The following is an 18,976-nucleotide window of genomic DNA, read 5'->3' as shown; positions in this document are numbered from 1 at the left end:
AAATGTTTAGCATTCTAAAGAACAAACAAGTAACAAGAAAGGGTTTTCCTCAAAATGTGGATTGCCTCACTACTTTCTGCTCTTCCAAGAGGAACACAGGATAGCACTTGCCAGGGGTATCTTTTGCCCTTTTATTGGAACTTCATGGTTCTGTCACATTGGCAGGGTACACAAGCTGAGAGTAAGATTCCCCAACCTTTCCTTGGGCTGTGGACATCAAAATGGGCTCGCCTGAAACATCTATTTTGTTTGAACTGGTGACTTTCTTTAAAGTTTTGTACTTCATGCTTTCTAAATTATCCCAAAATAATTTTACATCCTAGACAAGTTTATAACAGAAACAAAGGTGTTTTTTTTTTAAAGAAAAAGGTTAAGTTTTTCATGACAGACTTTGAAACATCTACAAAAGCATAGAAATAAAAAAACATCATCCCAGAGTAAATTAAAAACTAACCTTAGCTGTTCCAATGTATTAGCTTGTTTCACATCCTGTCTACACTTCCTTTCCTAAGGACAGCATCTTCTCTTCCTTCTTTAACTTGTCTTTCACCAGAATACTCTTTTATGGCCTTTTATTTAGTAGGAATTCAGTTTTAACTATGAAGGATTCTTTACCAAATATGCCCTTTTTCCATTCTTTCAACTTGGACTGGCGTTTTCCTCTTCCTTGGAAGTTTGTTCTGAAATTAAATTTATTTAAATTTATACTCCTAACTAAAATATAATTTTGTTGCTCTAGTGACTATTTTGTAGTATACAATATTTTAAAGGTGCTTGTTAAATTTTATAAGTCATATCTCAAAAGGTTTCACAGTATGCATATTTTATCAAACCTATAGGACTAATTCACATGAGCTAGCTTTAGGCACACAGTGCTAATCCCTTTAGGCTCCCTATATAGTGAATGGGGAGAGGTAGGCCCCTCTACAGAGCAATTTAGTGCATGCAACTCAGTGGGATATAAATCCATAAAGCTTCTTAGTAGAACTTGCTTTCCAGGAGTGCTTAATGCACCCTGGCAGTGATGAAGGCTAGGAGCATACTGGGCTGTATCAACAGGAGCATAGCCAATAGGTTGAGGAAAACGATTAGTCTCCTGTTTGGTGCTCATTAGACCACATCTGGAATACTGCATCCAGTTTTGTGCCCCCCCAGTTTAAAAGACATGAATAAACTTGAGAGAGTACAGTGGAAAGCCACCAAGATGGTCAGGGCTGGAGTACTTGCTTTAGGAGGAGTAGTTGAGGGAGTTGGGGCTGCTCCTCTTAGAGAAGAAATGGCTTTGGGGGACCTAAGAGCAGCCTGCCCTTACCTACGGGAAGATCAGGCACCTCACTAAAGTGTGCGGTGGGAGGATAAAAGGCAATGGTCATAAACTGAAATATGGGAGGGTTTGACCAGCTATGAAGAAAAGCATTTTCACCATGAGGATGGTCCAGCACTGGAGCAGTCTGCCCAGAGAGGTTGTGTAGGGTCCATTCTTATAGGTTTTCTAGATACAGTTAGTAAAAGTCCTGAGAAACCTGACCTGACCTCACATCTAACCCTACTCTGAGCAGGATGCTGAACTGGAAACCTCAGGAGGTCTTTTCCAAACTGAATGATTTTATTATTCTATGAAATTAAACAGCAAAGGAATCTCTGGTTTCAATTCATAAAAATGGGACCAAATACAGTTTTAAAGCCCAAAAGTCTTTTGTCTTCCGTCAGTGTAAGTTGAGACATGACTGAAGTGCATGGCTACACAATGGAACAAAAATGCTACAAGTGAAATAGAAATAGTCCGTTGGGTTTTATGCCTGTGAGGACTATTTCAGGCTAGTGTTGCTAACACTAAAGTGAATATCTTCCTTTTGTGCTCTTTGCCTCCCTGCCATACCAGAGGACGTCATACCTGTTCCCTAGCATATCTGCTGGGGCACTTTGTATCCGTCTCCCGTGTAATACCGGGCTCAGAAGTGAATAATATAGAAACATTTATCCAGTGATATATATGGTAAGGAGTATGAAGCATTGTAAGCCACTAAATTAATGGAAAAAATGAAGCAGAGAGGTAGTGCAAGAATAAAAATAAATACAAAATAAATTTAAACACGTACTCATTTAAGTACCTCAGGATCTGTGCCCAAGAATGCTCTGAGTGTTAAGGTGTGAACATGAAGGATGGAAAAGAAAAATTTCATTTACACTTATCTGAACTGACTGCCAGCTCTGCTTCTGGCTGAGAGGTTTGCATGATCCTGAGAGCTATACTTAGAGACCCTAATGAATAGGTCAAGGGTCTCCTGAGAGAAAAAGACTACTCAGAAAAAATATGAAAAGACTAGAAGTCCTAGCACTTGAGGAGGGAGAAGAGGGAATTTTGTTTGGGTGCCCATCCAAAGGAAGGACACCTCGACCACCACCAGCTAACATTGCTAGTTAGGAGGAGATACTTCAGTTCTTCAACAGCAGCGACTGTAGTGGTTAGAAGAAGCCCAACAACAGAGGATGTAGGAAACAGACGGGCAAGAGTAGAATAATTTGATTCACACCTGAAAAAAATTGCCATGAGCGCCAAAATGTGCAGCTATAGAACTGTACAGGCTATAGCAACATCCTTCCATCATTTCAGGGGACATTTCTTGAGATGGAACTGAAAGTGAACTGAATAATGGGAAAAGTGTTTGGCTCAGAGTGGCTGGAGTTTGTAGTTAGCAGTGTTGTCTCCAGCAATGAAAAAATGGCCACCAGTAGGCAATAATGTCTGAATGATGCCTTCTTTCTGAATAGCTCATTTTTCAAACCTGGGGGTGCTATGCATATGAGATCATATAAATGAAATGTTAATATAGCATAGTGTGTCATATGTAACTTAATAGCATCCAGAGTGTGCTGAATAAAATGCAATGGAAAGTAATAATTTTATACTGTTCAATATTTAACATATTGCAACTATTTTAAATGTGCAGAAACTCATTTATCAAAAATTTCTGTGCAGCTTATTCAGAGAATTCAGAAGTTATATTCTTTGTTTGATACCATGGCAAAAAAATGCAAAAAGTGAGTGTGATTTTGAGTGACTCCTTTTATCACAAGATGAGTATTTACCTGTCTTCAAAGACAGCTAATTTTTATAGAAAATGGAAGAACTCAAACTCATTACTTACCTTTGCAAATCATAGCTCCATCCACCTCTGCTAGTCCTATCAGTGAGACTCAGTTATAGCAGGAAGGCACCAAGTATAAGAGTAACAAGGCAGATAATTCAGTTAAGGACCTCATTGCAGAGACATTCAATTTAATTAGCTGATTTTGCAAAGGATAATTCCTTCCCACCTGAATGGAGACATATTATTTGGGATCTGTATCACAGCTGAGTTATGCCAGTGAAAAACAGCTAAACAAAACCATGCAACCACAGCAGCATCTTTGTAAATTTGGAAAGGAGTGGAAGCCAACTCTGCTAGATGCCTCCTTTGAAACCTCACCAAAAAGATAAAGAAGTCTTTAATAAAATTACATAAAATCAGGTGGAAGAGGGATTTGTTACGATTCAAGTTGCCATGTGAAATCAAAACAGTTAACAGGAATTTACTAATAACAAATTTTAAAATTACTGATATTAAATAATTAAACAATTTACTGATAACTGATTAAACAAATGTACCTGCAATGACACCATATCTAAACACTGATCCCTTTCTTGCAAATTTTATAACTGTTATATAATCTTAAAAGCAAATTACAAACATCTGACACTTTTTGGTGGGGAAAACATCTATATCTGATAGACTGTGGTCACTGCTGTTGAAGTGTTTGGCCACAGATCACAAATTTCAAATAATGCATTCTGGCTTGCATTTGCTACATCTTGTAGACCATTTTCCCCTCTTTGTATTTTTTCTTGCATTTTGCAAGATGACACACGCCTGGATGAAACAGTAAGCCAATAGTTAATTTATCTATTTGTTTTGTGCTTGTGGACAATGAAAACCACTGAAACAGTGGAGAATCTTAGTTTGGATCAGAATACTGTAGTTTAAGCCCAGATTTTATATTTTATCTTTGACTCACAATAACATTATAAATGACATGGTTTTGCAGTTTATTGTGTCACTGTTATTATTTAAATAGCATCATAAATGTACACCCAGGTTTAAAACAATGATCCATAAACTGTGACTGAATGAAAATGGGACAGAAATTAATCCCTGCATCTGAGCTGCTCTGAGCTTTGGAGTAATACTGTTAAAAATGTGATGTTAATGGGGAGCTTGTATTTTGGTCAGGCTGGAGCAAACCCACATACCTGAACTATGGTAATGTCTGGATCCAGACCTCAACCTTTGAGGTCTAGTCCTCACTGCAATTAATTCTGCAGTACATGGTTACCAGAGATGGTGTCAGGAAACCTCCTCCACTTTTCAGCTGTGTGCATTCTGCACAGATGAAGTATTAATCTTCTGGTAAGTTCCATTATTATGGTCTTTTCAGGAACAAGTGATGAAATCACTGCCTGATGACACAAAGTGTTGAAATAAACATGTATTAAATCATTAATAACTAAGCATAACAGTATCATCTTGGCTGCCTATAGAGGGTTCAGTGTGGTGGTGGATACAAGTGATGTCCCTTGGTTTATTCCTCTGTTGACTCTAATTCTGGCCACTCTGAGGCAAGCTGGGCAGCTGCAACACCCACGTGCCAGTTCTGGAATTAAATTTTCCAGCAGTTAGAAAATGAGCTGGCACATTTGCTTGGCTGGTTCTAATAAAGTCATTCCTGGGCCAGGTCTAGAACAACCTGTGGGACTGTTTCATGGCCAGGCTGCTGGTGGGCTATTTTATTTTAACATACCCATTATATTATGAAAGAATTTGCCTGTCTGTAATATGTCAAAGGATGAAGACTGGTAAAAACGCAAAATGAATTGAATCTTCAAAATTCTTTATGGCTTTGAGGGAAAATAGGCACAGACAGTTTTAATCTATTTTTCTACAATACATTTTAAGTGAAGACATTTTATACTCTATAAGATGAATAGTTCCCTAATGAAATGGCCCTGTAACATTTAAAAGAACTGGAATCAAGTTTTCCACAGAAATATATTAAGTTTCTGTAAAAATTGCTTGAAATAGAAATTTATGTATAATCAGATGTTTAAAATATATCTTAGTTATTTAGTGGAGTGGTTCTACGTGACGATTTCTTTGATAAAAACACTATTGAGAGGATACTGTCTAATACTCTGTTCTCTGTTGAAGTCTATCAATGTTTCCATAAATCTCTAACAGGAAGGGCACTTGCATTTTCCCCACTTGGAAAGCAACCAAAACTTTCATCTAGTTAGAGGCAAGGGGATCCCTGCCTCAGAAACAAGTCAGTTTGGGGGTTTCATAAAGTCAGTGGGAGAAATGTTAAAATGGAGTAAATAAGAATCATTTACTTTCACTAACTGGTAAAATCCTGGCTCAAATTAAGATAATGACAAAAGTAGTGGAAACAGCATTCTCAAGAAGTCTGTTCTATTATGAATAGGATGTTTGTGCCATAGACTGTCTCAATCCATGATATTTAAAAGTCTTCCTACAGACCAGATACAAGCATTTTGTATAAATATTTCAAAATTCTTCAAGAAGGAAATCTTAAAGGCATAGGAGCAGGCCGTCCCCATGTGCCGAAAGACGAGCCAGGGGGAAGAGTGGCCTGGCTGAACAGAGAGCTTTGGCTGGAACTCAGGAAAAAGAGAGTTTATGACCTTTGGAAGAAGGGGCAGGCAACTCAGGAGGACTACAAGGATGTCATGAGGTTATGCAGGGAGGAAATCAGAAGGGCCAAAGCTCACCTAGAACTTAATCTGGGTACTGCAGTACAAGTCAATAAAAAATGTTTCTATAAATACATTAGGAACAAAAGGAGGGCTGAGGAGAATCTCCATCATTTAATTTGATGTGGGGGGAAACATAATGACAAAGGATGAGGAAAAGGCTGATGTACTTAATGCCTCCTTTGCCCCAGTCTTTAACAGTAAGAGCAGTTGTCTTCTGGGTACCCAGCCCACTGGGCTGGAAGACAAGGACGGGGAGCAGAATGAAGCCCCCATAATCCGAGGGCAAATGGTTAGTGACCTGCTACACCACTTAGACACACACACGTCTATGGGGCCGGGTGGGATCCACCCAAGGGTACTGAGGGAGCTGTGAAAGTGCTCACCAAGCCACTTTCAACCATTTATCAGCAGTCCTGCCTAACCAGGGAGGTCCCCCTTGACTGGAAGTTAGCAAATGTGATGCCCATCTACAAGAAGGGCCAGAAGAAGGATCTGGGGAACTACAGGCCTGTCAGTCTGACCTTGGTGCTGGGGAAGGTCATGGAACAGACCCTCTTGAGTGCCATCATGCGGCACGTAGAGGACAACCAGGTGATCAGGCCCACTCAGCATGGCTTTATGAAAGGCAGGTCCTGCTTGACTAACATGATCTCCTTCTATGACAAGGTGATCCGCTTAGTGGATGAGGGAAAGGTTATGGATGTTGTCTACACAGATTTCAGTAAAGCCTTTGACACCATTTCCCACAGCATTCTCACGCAGAAACTGGCTGCTCATGGCTTGGACAGGCACACTCTTCACTGGATAAAAAACTGGCCAGAGGCAGGTGCTGTATTGCCCCTTTACATTTCATTCATCCATCTGCATTGTATTTATCAGTCTAGGCTTAGAGGCACAACTTTGATCCTGCAAGAACCTCCTTGTTAATATCTATTGGATTTATCTGCTATGGAACAGGATCTCAAGGGTTATCCGCCCATGCTTCCATGTCCTCTTCTCAGATCCACTCAGCCCCTGTGAAACATGTATGCCAGAAAATTCTAAACTTAAAAAAATAGAAAGTCAGCCCTATATGAAATCCCAGTTTTTCAGTGTTTCTTTTTTACCCAAATTAGGTTAACATTTTAAAATATATTTTGCATACAAATTTTTAATAAATAAAATTATATAGACACATCAAAGTGCTGGAATCAGTTTGTCTTTAAACAACATCCACTTGAGTCAGTGAAGTGTCTCAAAAGAGCCACAATTTTGGTCATTCATGGTCGGATTCTTATTTATATTTCAGCCTACCTGTCTAAATCGTATTTCTGACAATGCACATCCTTTGGCGTTTTTGTGCCACTTTCATAAGTTATTCTTCCCTGGACAAACAACTTCTGGAGAATTAAGTTTTGGTCTTAAATAGTCCTTTAGCTAAGCTGTGATACACAATTCTAGGAGTAAGCAGCGATTCACCTTCCTGTAAGAGAAGTCTTACCGTTCTCAATCTTAGCATAAGATCTGTTAAAACTTATTCATTCTATTACAGTTATGTGTAGCAAATCCTAAACAGCATTAGAGTCCTAATGTACAAGGACAATTAAATAATGTACAATCTCAGTTGACCTAAATATTCACAATGCTGGTGTCTCACCAGAAGCAGGTTTTAAGAAGGACAGAAAAAGCAACAATAGCCTGACTGAAAATATAGATGAGAATTTCTTCCCAAGCATGAGGGGAAGTGGGAGAGGGTGCAGAGGCGTCTGTGAGATGATGATAAGAACTGGCACCATTAGTGAAGTGATGTTGGAAGTTGACTGAACAATTCGACGTTAGATTTGATAGGGGGTATACCAAGGATAAGCCCAAGGCCAAGTGTTTGTGAAGAGAGTGGGAAATGGTTCAGGCTGGAGCCTTGTAGAATTTCTGGTTAAAGTTAGATTTGTTACGAATTTACTGAAAACTGTTATTTCTGTCATACATATGCAGTACACATACATGGAAGAGTAAAAGTGTCAGAGGAGAATAAGGTGCCACCTTTGTATCAAAAACTTAGAGACAAGAGATTTTGGCATGCTTACAAAATACCTTTTCTCAGTTCCCTGCATGTGGAAATTTTAATCGTACTATCATACCATCTAAGACATTGCCAAAAGGACAATCTACTGGATATTGTAAGATATATTCCTCCTGGTGATAAGGCAGTTCTAGCTGAACTAGAAAGAATAATTAAATGTGCCCCAGAGCACAGATCAGGACTTCCTGGGTACCTGGCTAATTGCTGGGCCACTAAGTCACTTTCATACTCTTGTTCTCTGTCTTCATGATCATTTAAATACACATAGTGATGTAGCTCCATCATGAGTGATTTCAGCCTCAGTGAAGTTTACTTAGTAATGAAGATACCCAGCTGCTTGCTGGTGACTTCAGTTCAAATCCACCCACTTCCAGTTTCAAAGCAACATGGCTTCCTCCCACCCCTGCAGCCTGTAGTTGTATAAGATAAGGTATTTTTCTGGAAGTAGCAAGAGATGGCTTCCAATGCCCTGAAACAAATTAGAGAATTGAGGCAGTATCAGACATCTTGGCTGTATTCTGTAATCTGGGTAGGAGAGGATTAGTACTACCTCCTCCCATGAAGTCTGATGAATTTAGCCCTCACTTTCTTTTATCTGTTGGAAATGGAAAAAGTGGTTTATTCTAGTCTGAAATAAACCCACCAAGCTAAACAAATTTATTTTTATTTTATTTTCTTAATATGTCAAAATATGTTAAACCACTCGCATTTAGTTTAATCCCAGTTAGGTCAGAAACAGGTTGCCCAGAGAGGTTGTGTAGGCTTCGTTCTTGGAGGTTTTCAACACCTGGCAGGATAATGCCCTGAGCAACCTGGTTTGATCTCATAGCTGACTCTGCTGTGAGCAAGTGCCATGACCTCCCGAGACCCCTTCCAGCTTGCATTACCCTATAATTCTATCATTCTACATTCAAATTTAGTGATTTTAATTGAGTTAGTCAAACTATAAAAAAACCTATACTTTACGCATTCGAATATCTACTTAGCACCGATACCACTATGTGAGTTCAATAAAATTTAGTCTACTCTCAGGCTATTCTGCTGCTAGTGGGAAGTTTATTTGTCTTAATTTCATTTATTTATTTATTTAGTGATTGACTTTCTTCCATGCCAGATTAGATCAGGTGGCAGAGAAAAAACATCTATGTGTTGTAGCAGAACTTATGAGTGTTTGCATGAAAAAAACTAAATCACCAGCATCACAGAATATCAAGGAAACTATCTACCAATTGTTGATCCTTAGGCAAAAAATAAAAAAATAAAAATTAATCTCTGTAGAGTCTGGTAAACTATAAAATTTCACATAGTGTTGCTACAAACATAAAAACACAAGTCTAATGAGGTATAAGTTTCATTAAAGTATCCAAAATTTAAATTCAAATCAATATTTTTAAAAAAAGTCACCAAAGTATCCACCCATTTGTAATTTTAAAAACAAAGCCTTAGAACATTTATCATGGAAAGCTGTAGGAAAATGGCTGAATGCCATTCCCAAGTGATATGAAGTCATACAAGTTTATTGCCTCTGACTTCAGCTACTATTATGTTATGCTTTCAAAGTGTTCTGAGATGAATATGACAAAAATTAAGAAAACCTCCTGTAAAGTTTTCTTCCTTTTCTGGGATGCTACTTCTGGGCTGGAGACTTTTAGGGCAGAGCAATCATTAAATCAGCTAATCTAACCTTGCTATATAACTAAATTATAACTTTAATTTATATGTCTGTACATTAAACACAATTTTTATGTTTAACTAATGCATTCTTTCCAGAAAGACATGATCTGAAGACGCTAGGAGATGAAGTATCTGCTGATTCTGTGGATCTACAAAAAGCTGCTTGGTGATTCTGTACTAATTTAATCTAAATTTCCTTCCCAGATGCTTTCCACAAGCAGAACAATTCCTTTGTTTAACATCTTTCTTCTATATAAAGCTTACAAATCTTGACTTTCCTATTAATTCAATGTAAGTTTCTCAAAATGATCTGTAAGTAATTCTGAAATCGTATAACAGTCCTCTTGAACCTGGTAATGAATAGGGCTCAGGAACAACCGTCCTTAAAAGAGAATTACTATGTAACTACAGGATGAAATAATGAATATATTAGAGGATGCACTACAATGCCAGTAACAAGAAGAAATGAGCTTGAACAGGATTTTGAGTCACCTCAAGACGAAATTAAATGTTGAGATAATAAATACCATTTGGTCTCTGTCTAATGCTCTGAACTAATTTGTCCAGTCATCCCTGACAAAGCACTGTATATTTCTGAACTCCTGTGCCCTAGTTCTGTTGTTGTGTTTGGCTATGGCTACAACTGCTCTTGATGTTTTTATCAAGAACACAGTGGACAGTTGTTTGGTCTTCTTCTGTCTCTTTCTCTGCATAAGGTTTTGTTGTTGTTGTCTGGGATTTTTTAAAAACCTCTTCCCACTGTGCCATTTCACAAAGCCTATGATGTTCAGCTGTGACCCTCGGGACTCCCGCTCTTTCTCGGTATCAGTGTGCCACAGCTTGGCTTCATGGTGACACAAAACAGCCTGCTCCGCTGGAAAGGCATGTGCAACTAGCTGCCACAATTTCTTCTGATAGCCTGTGTTCAATGCCTTGATGAAAAAGTCCTGATATCATATCCTTTTCTTTGGGAACTGTACAGAAAGAAATGCCACTCGTAAAGACTGGGACAGTGGCTTGAATAACTGATAGGGCAGTTCCCCTGGGGGTAACATTCCTGTTCATCCAGCAGCTTCCAAGTTGTATCAGGACTTTCATTTTGATTTTCCATACCCTGATATTGCTATATCAGTATCTGCGTTTGAGTCTTCAAGCCACTTCAAGACAGATGCAGTTGAATAACTTTGCAACTAGGCAGACAACAAGGATCAGAGGAAGTAGATCATTAAGTCAGGCACATAATTACATTTTTCATTAAAAGAAAAAAAAAGCTGAGAAGAAGAGTTGTGACCTCATTTGAGAATAAAATTGTTAGATTTTCATATTAAAAAGACAAAAACCAGTGAGAGATAGATAGTTGGTTTCAAGCAAATGTTTCAGTTGAGCTGAAGTGAAAGAGTGTCATTTGATTTCCAGAGAATTTTTAGTTAATTTCCTTTTTGAATGGTTTTCATTTAATATAGGCAAATTTTAAAATTAAATAGATTGGCTAGTCAAACATCTTACCAGTTTCTTTCTGACCAAAGAAATTCAGCAAAATCAAGACAAACTCATGAAAAGTTTTGGTTGTCAGGGATCTGTATTGCAATAAATAAACTACCTAAAAGAAAAACAAATGCTTATACTACTCAAGAGGTCTTTTTATTTTTTTTTCCCTAGAGCAAGCAAAACAGTTTAGTATGACAGCATCTGAATATTTCTAAAAGAAGCAGAAACATACATTTTTATACACTTTTCTAAGTAACTGGGAGTCTTTTCGTATGAAAGATAAAACATTAAAAGCCGTCTAGAACTTAAGGAAGGAAAATACAATGAAATCTGAGATAAGCTTGACTCTACAGGTCTGTGCAAAATTTGAATATTACAGTGACATTTGCTGAAGAAACCACTAAGATAGATAAAGACCCGTTACTCCTTGAAAATCATCAGTGTATTTAACTGTGATAACAAAATGCAGATTTTCATCTCGTAAAGTTTCTATCTGGAACATTGTTAAAATGCAGCAAACCCAATTACTTGTTAAGAAAGCAATGCAATCAAGATAGAAAACAATAGGTGGCAATATCTCCTAGCAAGCCTAATGTGTAAAGTTCAATGCCATGTGCAATCTGCTGCCATATCCACTATCAATACTTTCCTTCTGAGTCACATGTAAGTACTGAGAACACAGATTTAGTGTGTCCACGGAACACAATGTACATCCAACAGAACGGCATGTGTCCAACCCTATGGAAGGATGTACGTCACTGAGCTCTGCTGAAAGCCATTGGTGCCTCATTCAAGCAGGGGCAACTCCTGAGCATTCAGGATCTATGGCAGGCAAGAATTTGACATTTGTTTGTTTTAAATAAGTGTTGTTCTACTTTATGCCACTCTGTTCAGCTGCAGAACCACAACATGGTCTCTAGCTTGCTCACTTCAATGAAATAGTAAATGAAATAATTTTATGTAAAGAGCTAATTTATCCCAGAGCTGTTTCTAGGCTACTTTCTTTCTGGCCTTCACGCTTTTTTCAGCTGACTGACTCATATGGGAATGGATAGACCAGAGCAATTCACTCAGAGCTAGTAGCAGCAGAGAGGTTCCTGGGAGCCAACAAACATATTTTATTCCTGGTTTGGTCACTGAGCTGCTCTTTTTGAGGCCTCCCACACATTTTCTGGTCTATTTAGAACGTGAGTCCTCTGGGGTTGGGTTTGGAGTTTGCTCTCTCTTACTACATGCCTGCACAGGGCTTTCTGCAGAAGGGTCCCGATTTTGGCAGAAGCGTTTGTTAACTCCTGGAAGGCAGCTTAGGAAAACCGCACTGCCTTTGTGCTCCCAGAATGCAGGATCTTTCTTCAAACAGTAGTTAAATATGGCAACCCAAATATCATGCCTCAATCTTCACTTTCTGGAAGCACCCTACAGTTTACCGGGTTCTCCTGCACTTGAAGAAGTGACTTTGCAAAGGCCACTGTAGAAGAGAAATCAGATAGACCCATTTGGATTTTTCATGCTAATCTAAACAGGGACTAAGGAATTCTGGTACAGAGAGCAGCACTACCTCTTTGCAGTTTAGCTTTTGATCGGGCTCATACAGTACTTTTTGGGGAGGGAGGGCATGTGTACTAAGGAAAGGAAGGAATGTGGGCACATGATTTACCTTCTATAGATATATCTACACACACATATGTATGAACATGTCTCTGCAGCTTTGAATTAGACACTTAAGCCACCTTCAGAGATGGGAGGATTTTCTAGCATGATCTTCTTCTTTGTGCCTAACTGGCTGATTTAAAAAAAAAAAGGTTGTTTAAAATGCTACTTTTTGCAAGCCATACATTCTGAGCTGACTGATTCTCCAGGACACTTTGTGTTGTGTGATCAGAGTTAAACCTTATATCTCAGGATTGCTATCCTTCTGTCTTTTGTAGCTCTTTGTGTAGTGACATATCTCTATCATAGAATGGCCACAGCTGAATAAAGTTATAAACCCTGATTTTCAAAACTTAAACTAATGAACTATCCGCCCGTTTTGAGTTTGAGCTTTGCTCTTCTATTTGTTGATTTTCCTTTTCCCTCTCTCTTTAAAATGGACTCCAGTGCAGGCTGGGATTGAAGGATGGGACTTCCAGAAATCACTAACAGTTCACCAACTGTATTGCTCACTAATTTCCAGACAACTAGCTCAGGCCAGCACTCAGTGCTTGCAAAAATCCTTTCAATTAGTTACCTGAAATGAAATTATTTAGGCTATCAAATGGCTGTAGTAAAGAAGAGAACTCCCCAAGATATACAACTTCATCTAATCATTTAATCAGACCATTTTATGGTGACACTACAGTCACTACAATTCAGGTCTGAAAATTGCAAACTGTTTTTCACATCAGTTCTGTTGATATTTATCTCATGCTACAACTTGACTTCAGTTTTTATTCTCCTTATTTGTTCTGAAAAAAGTTAGCGTGTGGTTTGCAAAAGCTAGTGGTGTACCAAGAGAAATCTTGTGGAATTAGAAATGGGGGAAAATGAGCTTAAAATATGCATGTACTTTTTACTTTAAAGTTCTATAGCAGCTGAGGTGTCTACAAAGTATACATGAGAAAATATTCCTCTTCCGTAGAGAGAAAAGCACTGGTTTAGGAGTACACTTTAAAAGAACAAATCCAGAAAGTAATGGATGTTTGGATTCCTGTATTGCACAGGAGACTGAATTAGAAGATGGTAATAGTACCTCGATGCTTTAAGGCCATAACTTTTGCCTACTTCACTGTCCTTAAGAACAACCTTGACAAATACAGTAAAAGGTTCATTCTCCGTGTTTCTACTGTGTCATTTGCTAATACTAAATGCAGCTATGAGTTACACGGCAGAAATGAGTGAAGATGAGATTGTCATGTAGGCTGGGGCTGGCATATCCCTGACAGCTCTAACCCCGTTAGCAAGAACCCAGTGGAGACCCTCAAAAAGTACCCTCACTCCTAACCCTTGTCACAGCCAACGTTTTCATTGCAACTGCTACCCTTGCTCACTACATTAAAGTAAGCATCCCAGTGTCTAGCCTGTAATTATAACCAGACCTGCATTTGATTACCCAGGGGTATCTCAAGAGTGGCTTCATTAATGAAAACAGGCTGCTCTCTGTCCTTGGGACAAGTGCAAGAGAAACACTGATTTGGTCTCCATTTGGAGGGCTGACTGAGCATGGACAAAAAATACAATCAGTTCTTGGCTTTTGTGGTATGAGAAGGAAAGAAAGTTCCCCTGAAGAGAGCAGTGTGATGATAAATCTTTTCTTCTTTTTTTTTTATATGTGTAGTTCATATGTATTGTTCATATTATCAGCTACTTCCTATCTTTAATCAGTGCCTGATTTAGGTAAGAAGAAATGTATTGAATGAGGTGTTCACATCCCACTGAAATTGAGCTTCAATTGAGCGACCAACTCTTAAGCTCCTTTAAAAACCCAGCTCTTAAGTTGCTTGGGAAAGTTGCTGTTCAATTTGAACAAGAAAAGGAAATGGGCCTGGGGGGGATTCATGGGGTGGGGACATAATAAAGGAAATTGAAAACCAAATGCTTTTCTTTCTGTAGCTTCGCAAACATTTGTTAGATATTTAATTAACTTCATATTTGGTTTTGCAGGCCGGATCCCACATTAGTAGCTTCAGTTGCTAAATATGTAAAATCCGAACAGTTATTACTGGTTTAATCAGCAAAATTGTAAGCTGTGTTCTCTTGGTGTTGGTTTATGGAGGCCCCATAAACTGGCACACAAACATCCAATGTCCTGCCAGTTTTGTTTTCTATTTTGGCTGATTAATTCAGACACAGAAAGGGGATTAACTTCCTTGTTCTTCATGAATTATTGGTGTAATGTTGAGTACTGATACCATCCTGAGTCACGTGCAGACTGTGAGCATTCACAGGAATCTTATTAGTGCTTGTTACCTATTTTTTTAATAAAACTTTTCTTCTTTTTCCACAGCAGTCTTTTCACCTAGGGGGACAGAGCAGATCCACAACTGACAGTATGTGCTGGCACCCACCCAGCTGGTCCACAGGGAAAAGGGGTCACTTAGTTCTACTTCTGAATCTCTGAGCGATAGTTTGTGGGTTTTGTTGCCTTTTTTAGCTCTATCTCCATGATTTATGAACTAATCGTGTCAACTTTCTACAATATAGGAATTCATTACAGATTAACACTCAACTATCAGATCCAAATGGGGGAAAGGCGAACAATTAATGCTGCCTAACTTGGAGACATATCTAAAGAACTGCGCCTGTAGAGAGGGTTACAAACCTGCAACTCTTTCCAGTAAAAAGCATGGCCTTTAATTTATTAAAAATAAGGGTTTGCTTTTATTTACTGCATGCTACAGCTTACTCTTTGGTAGCTCTCCTTCACTTTGGGGGTTGTTTCTGAAGCTAAAGGAACAGGTTTCTTGTCTTTGCTTCAAAGTATGTATAATCAGATACCAAAATATCTTTGTCCCTCACTGCCCACTGATTTGTGCACTTGAGTTTCAAGTAACAAGACTGCTCTGAAGGAAACCAAAATCATACTTCAGTCAAAGGTGACCCCATCCTGTTTGCAAATTAAACATAAATGTTAAGTTTTCTCCAAACTCAAGCGTTCAGTTCACCTCTCAATCTGAGTAAAGTTGTTTGTATGCAGACTTCCCACAATACAGCCAGTAGTAGCTTTGGCAACTTTAAGGCTTTAGATATCCTTGAGAATTTCACTTTAATAAATTATTTCTTGTAAAAAATTTCATGAAGGTTATCCTGTTTTAAGTATAGCAGTCAAAACAATAAGCAGATATAGGGCTAAAAAGCATGAGTTTGTATAATATAGGCTTAATTTATGACTTTCTAGTCTTATGCTGCAGAAGCTATTTGTCTGGCAGGTCTTGGGTGAAGATTAAGACCATGTTATGAAAGATTGGGAGAGACATGGGTGGAGGTTGTTAAGCTGCCATTTTACTACTTTGATTCGTTAAGTGGATAAATTATACTGTGACTTGCATATGATTTTTATACAGTTGTCTACTTACCATTTAAAACTGTAAACCTAAAACTCTAGAGCATTTTTACATAAATACAAATAAGTCTACACCGGTTAAAGCTCATACATTTTTACCAGTTTTTTTGGTTTTATGCTTCTCTCAGCTGGTACACTGAATATTTCTGTCCCCACCATAAGGCAGGTTAAAACATTTGGGCATCTATACTGTGGAGGAATATTTAGGTTTTTAAAAAGCTCTGTACTAGATTTTTATATCTTTTTTTTTTTTAACCAGTTCCTCAATCTGTATTATATGTTTGCTCATAAAGACTAAATGTGCTGCCTGGGCTGTTTGTCAGGGTTCTTTTAGGAATGGGGCCATATCTATTGTTCCTTGCCCACCTAAACCTCTTTTGTCAGTAGAAGGACTGGGAATATAGAAATGGATCCCTGGAGGGATATATAGTAGCTATGAATAGTATGTTAGTTGACCACAAAGCAGAGCTGTTACTGGCACAAAACAGAGACAGCTCATTAGAGAAAAGAATATTGTAGCAGTGGAAGAAGTTTTGCTTCAAATTGCTTTCCAAATGTGGCATTCAGAAATGAGATGGACCACAACACCCAAAAAGGATGGATGATCTTGAAATTAAGTTATGGGATTTTAATTCCAGGAGTGATCTTTGCCAGTGAGGTTTGTGCTAATGGACACACTACAGGCTCTGTCTATGCCTTTGCTTTTTTCTAAATGGCAGTTGTTCCACACAGGGGTACAGACTTTTTCTTCACTCTAAATCCCTTAAATGAATTGCGAGATACAGCTTCATATGTTCTCCTGTCTTCAAAAGAAAGAATGGACTGTGTAAAACTGGACAAAGGCTGATAATTCTTTACCTGGCATGTGGGTTACTTGTGAAAATATTTGTGCAGTACCATTTTACAGGGAGGTTTAAAAATTTGTTTGTTCTGTTGAACAGAATAAAAAATTTACAGCATTTTTCTGTTTTCAGAAACAACAGTCCTTTCGTATTTCCCAGGCCTCAGTACAGAACATGATGTGACTTACCCAGTCACACAAAATTTCACAACGTGGACCCAGGAGCCCAAGAGATGTCAATGTTTCAATAAAAAGGCTGGGCAGTTCCTGAACGAAACCTGAACTTTCCCATCCTTCCTGCCTCAAACACAAAAGGATAAGTTATGTCTTCTTATGACAATGTGACTTATCTATGACATTTACACGATCACTTAATGTGCTATAAACTAATTGGTATATCATATAAAATGCTTGTATTTCTCATTGTTTCCTCTTTCATTGTAGCTTATTGAAATATAAAAATTCAGTCACTTAAATGTTGGGCTTAATCCAAATTCACATTAAATTTCTTAAACTGTTGGTACACCCCCTAATTAAGGACAGCATAATCCCTTCTGCTATGGTAGGCAACTGCAGATAATAACTAGAAATACTGCATTTCTAAAAGCTACTTTTTTTATGGTTCTAGTGTGTTTTGCAAACCTTTGATAGGGTCAATCTCATTTATGAGCTCCTTTAACTGCATTTTCCTCATACCTTTTAAACTTCATGCTTTATGTAGTACACAGTAGGTCAGCTTCATGTAACCCACCAGAAATATTTGAACTGGGTCATAAGAGGCTCAGTCTAAATTGTTTAGCTTTTCCTTATCTTATAAGCCTGCCTTTAGCTCTAAGTCTAGGGTTCTTTCTTTTGATGGTCACTTTGTTACATTTCAAAGTTTAAGCTATTTTTTCCCTCCATTTACATTTTATAATGTTCTCAATGTTGAGATTAGGAACAGAGGAACACAATATCAACTCTTCTGGTACAGACCTAGGCATCTCCTCAAGCATTTGTTTCCAACAATGGCCATAAACAGATAGGTCAAAAAATAATACAAGGCTTGGCTTTATCCATTCTCAGTAAAACAATGACACGTGGGGTAAATAAATTTTGTACTTTACTAACCGTAGTGGGTTGAATAAATGGGATTCAATCACCTAACTATAAACATCTACAGTCTAGACATGTACATCTAAGCTTATCATTTTAGGCCCTTTATAGTCATCGGGGAGAAACAGAGCCTGCTAAAGTGCAACTCAGTTTATCCTGAAGTCGCTATCTAAAATACCTAAGATTAATTGTACTAAAACATCTATTTTGCTCCATTGAGTCTAAAGGGAGCTTGGGTTGACTAGCTAAGATACAGGCAGAAAGCATTTACATTTGGTCAGTTGACTTTCACATGAGGTTTCAAACTTTATTTTGTAATGAGTCATCTGAATCTTGTTACTGACACTGCATTTTTTAAGACTTAAACGTAGATTGTTCTGCTATGGAAATCAAGCAAGGCTTTGAGTTTTCAGAGGTAGACCCAAATGGTTCTAAGCAAGCATCCTATTTTATTGGAACATACTTAAAAGGCAAGAGTGTGCTGATCTCCTTTTTCTTATACATTCATGCTACCTTTACAAGAGCTTATGTTGTCCAGGAGTACCCTGAATCAATAGATATCCTCACAATCCAGCATCTTGTTTTCACACCTTCTTTGCAAGTAACCTGAACTCCCAAGGCGGTCAGACTGCTTCAAGTCCTGCCTTCTTTGCCTGAGTTGGTCACAGCTACGACAGTCTGGTGGTTAAAATATTAGCTTGAATCTATGTATCAGTTCTTTCTCTACTTATGTCAAGCCAGTGTCTTAACCACAGGCTGTAGACAGTTAGTCATTCTCACATGTGTAGCATTGCCTGAAAATTTCATTGCAAGTAATATATCTCTTCAAAATAGTTTGCCTTGTATAAAACAGTATAGATGGGTGAAATTACTGATTGTCAAAAAACTCAGATGACATGTCTGTTTGACAAGCAGGTCATATGGGTGAGCTACATGCTACAGCAGGCAACAGGAGTTGGGTGCCTCACA

Source organism: Haliaeetus albicilla, chromosome 18, assembly GCF_947461875.1.
Source record: "Haliaeetus albicilla chromosome 18, bHalAlb1.1, whole genome shotgun sequence".
Classification (NCBI taxonomy): domain Eukaryota; kingdom Metazoa; phylum Chordata; class Aves; order Accipitriformes; family Accipitridae; genus Haliaeetus; species Haliaeetus albicilla.
This window is presented reverse-complemented; position numbering follows the sequence as displayed.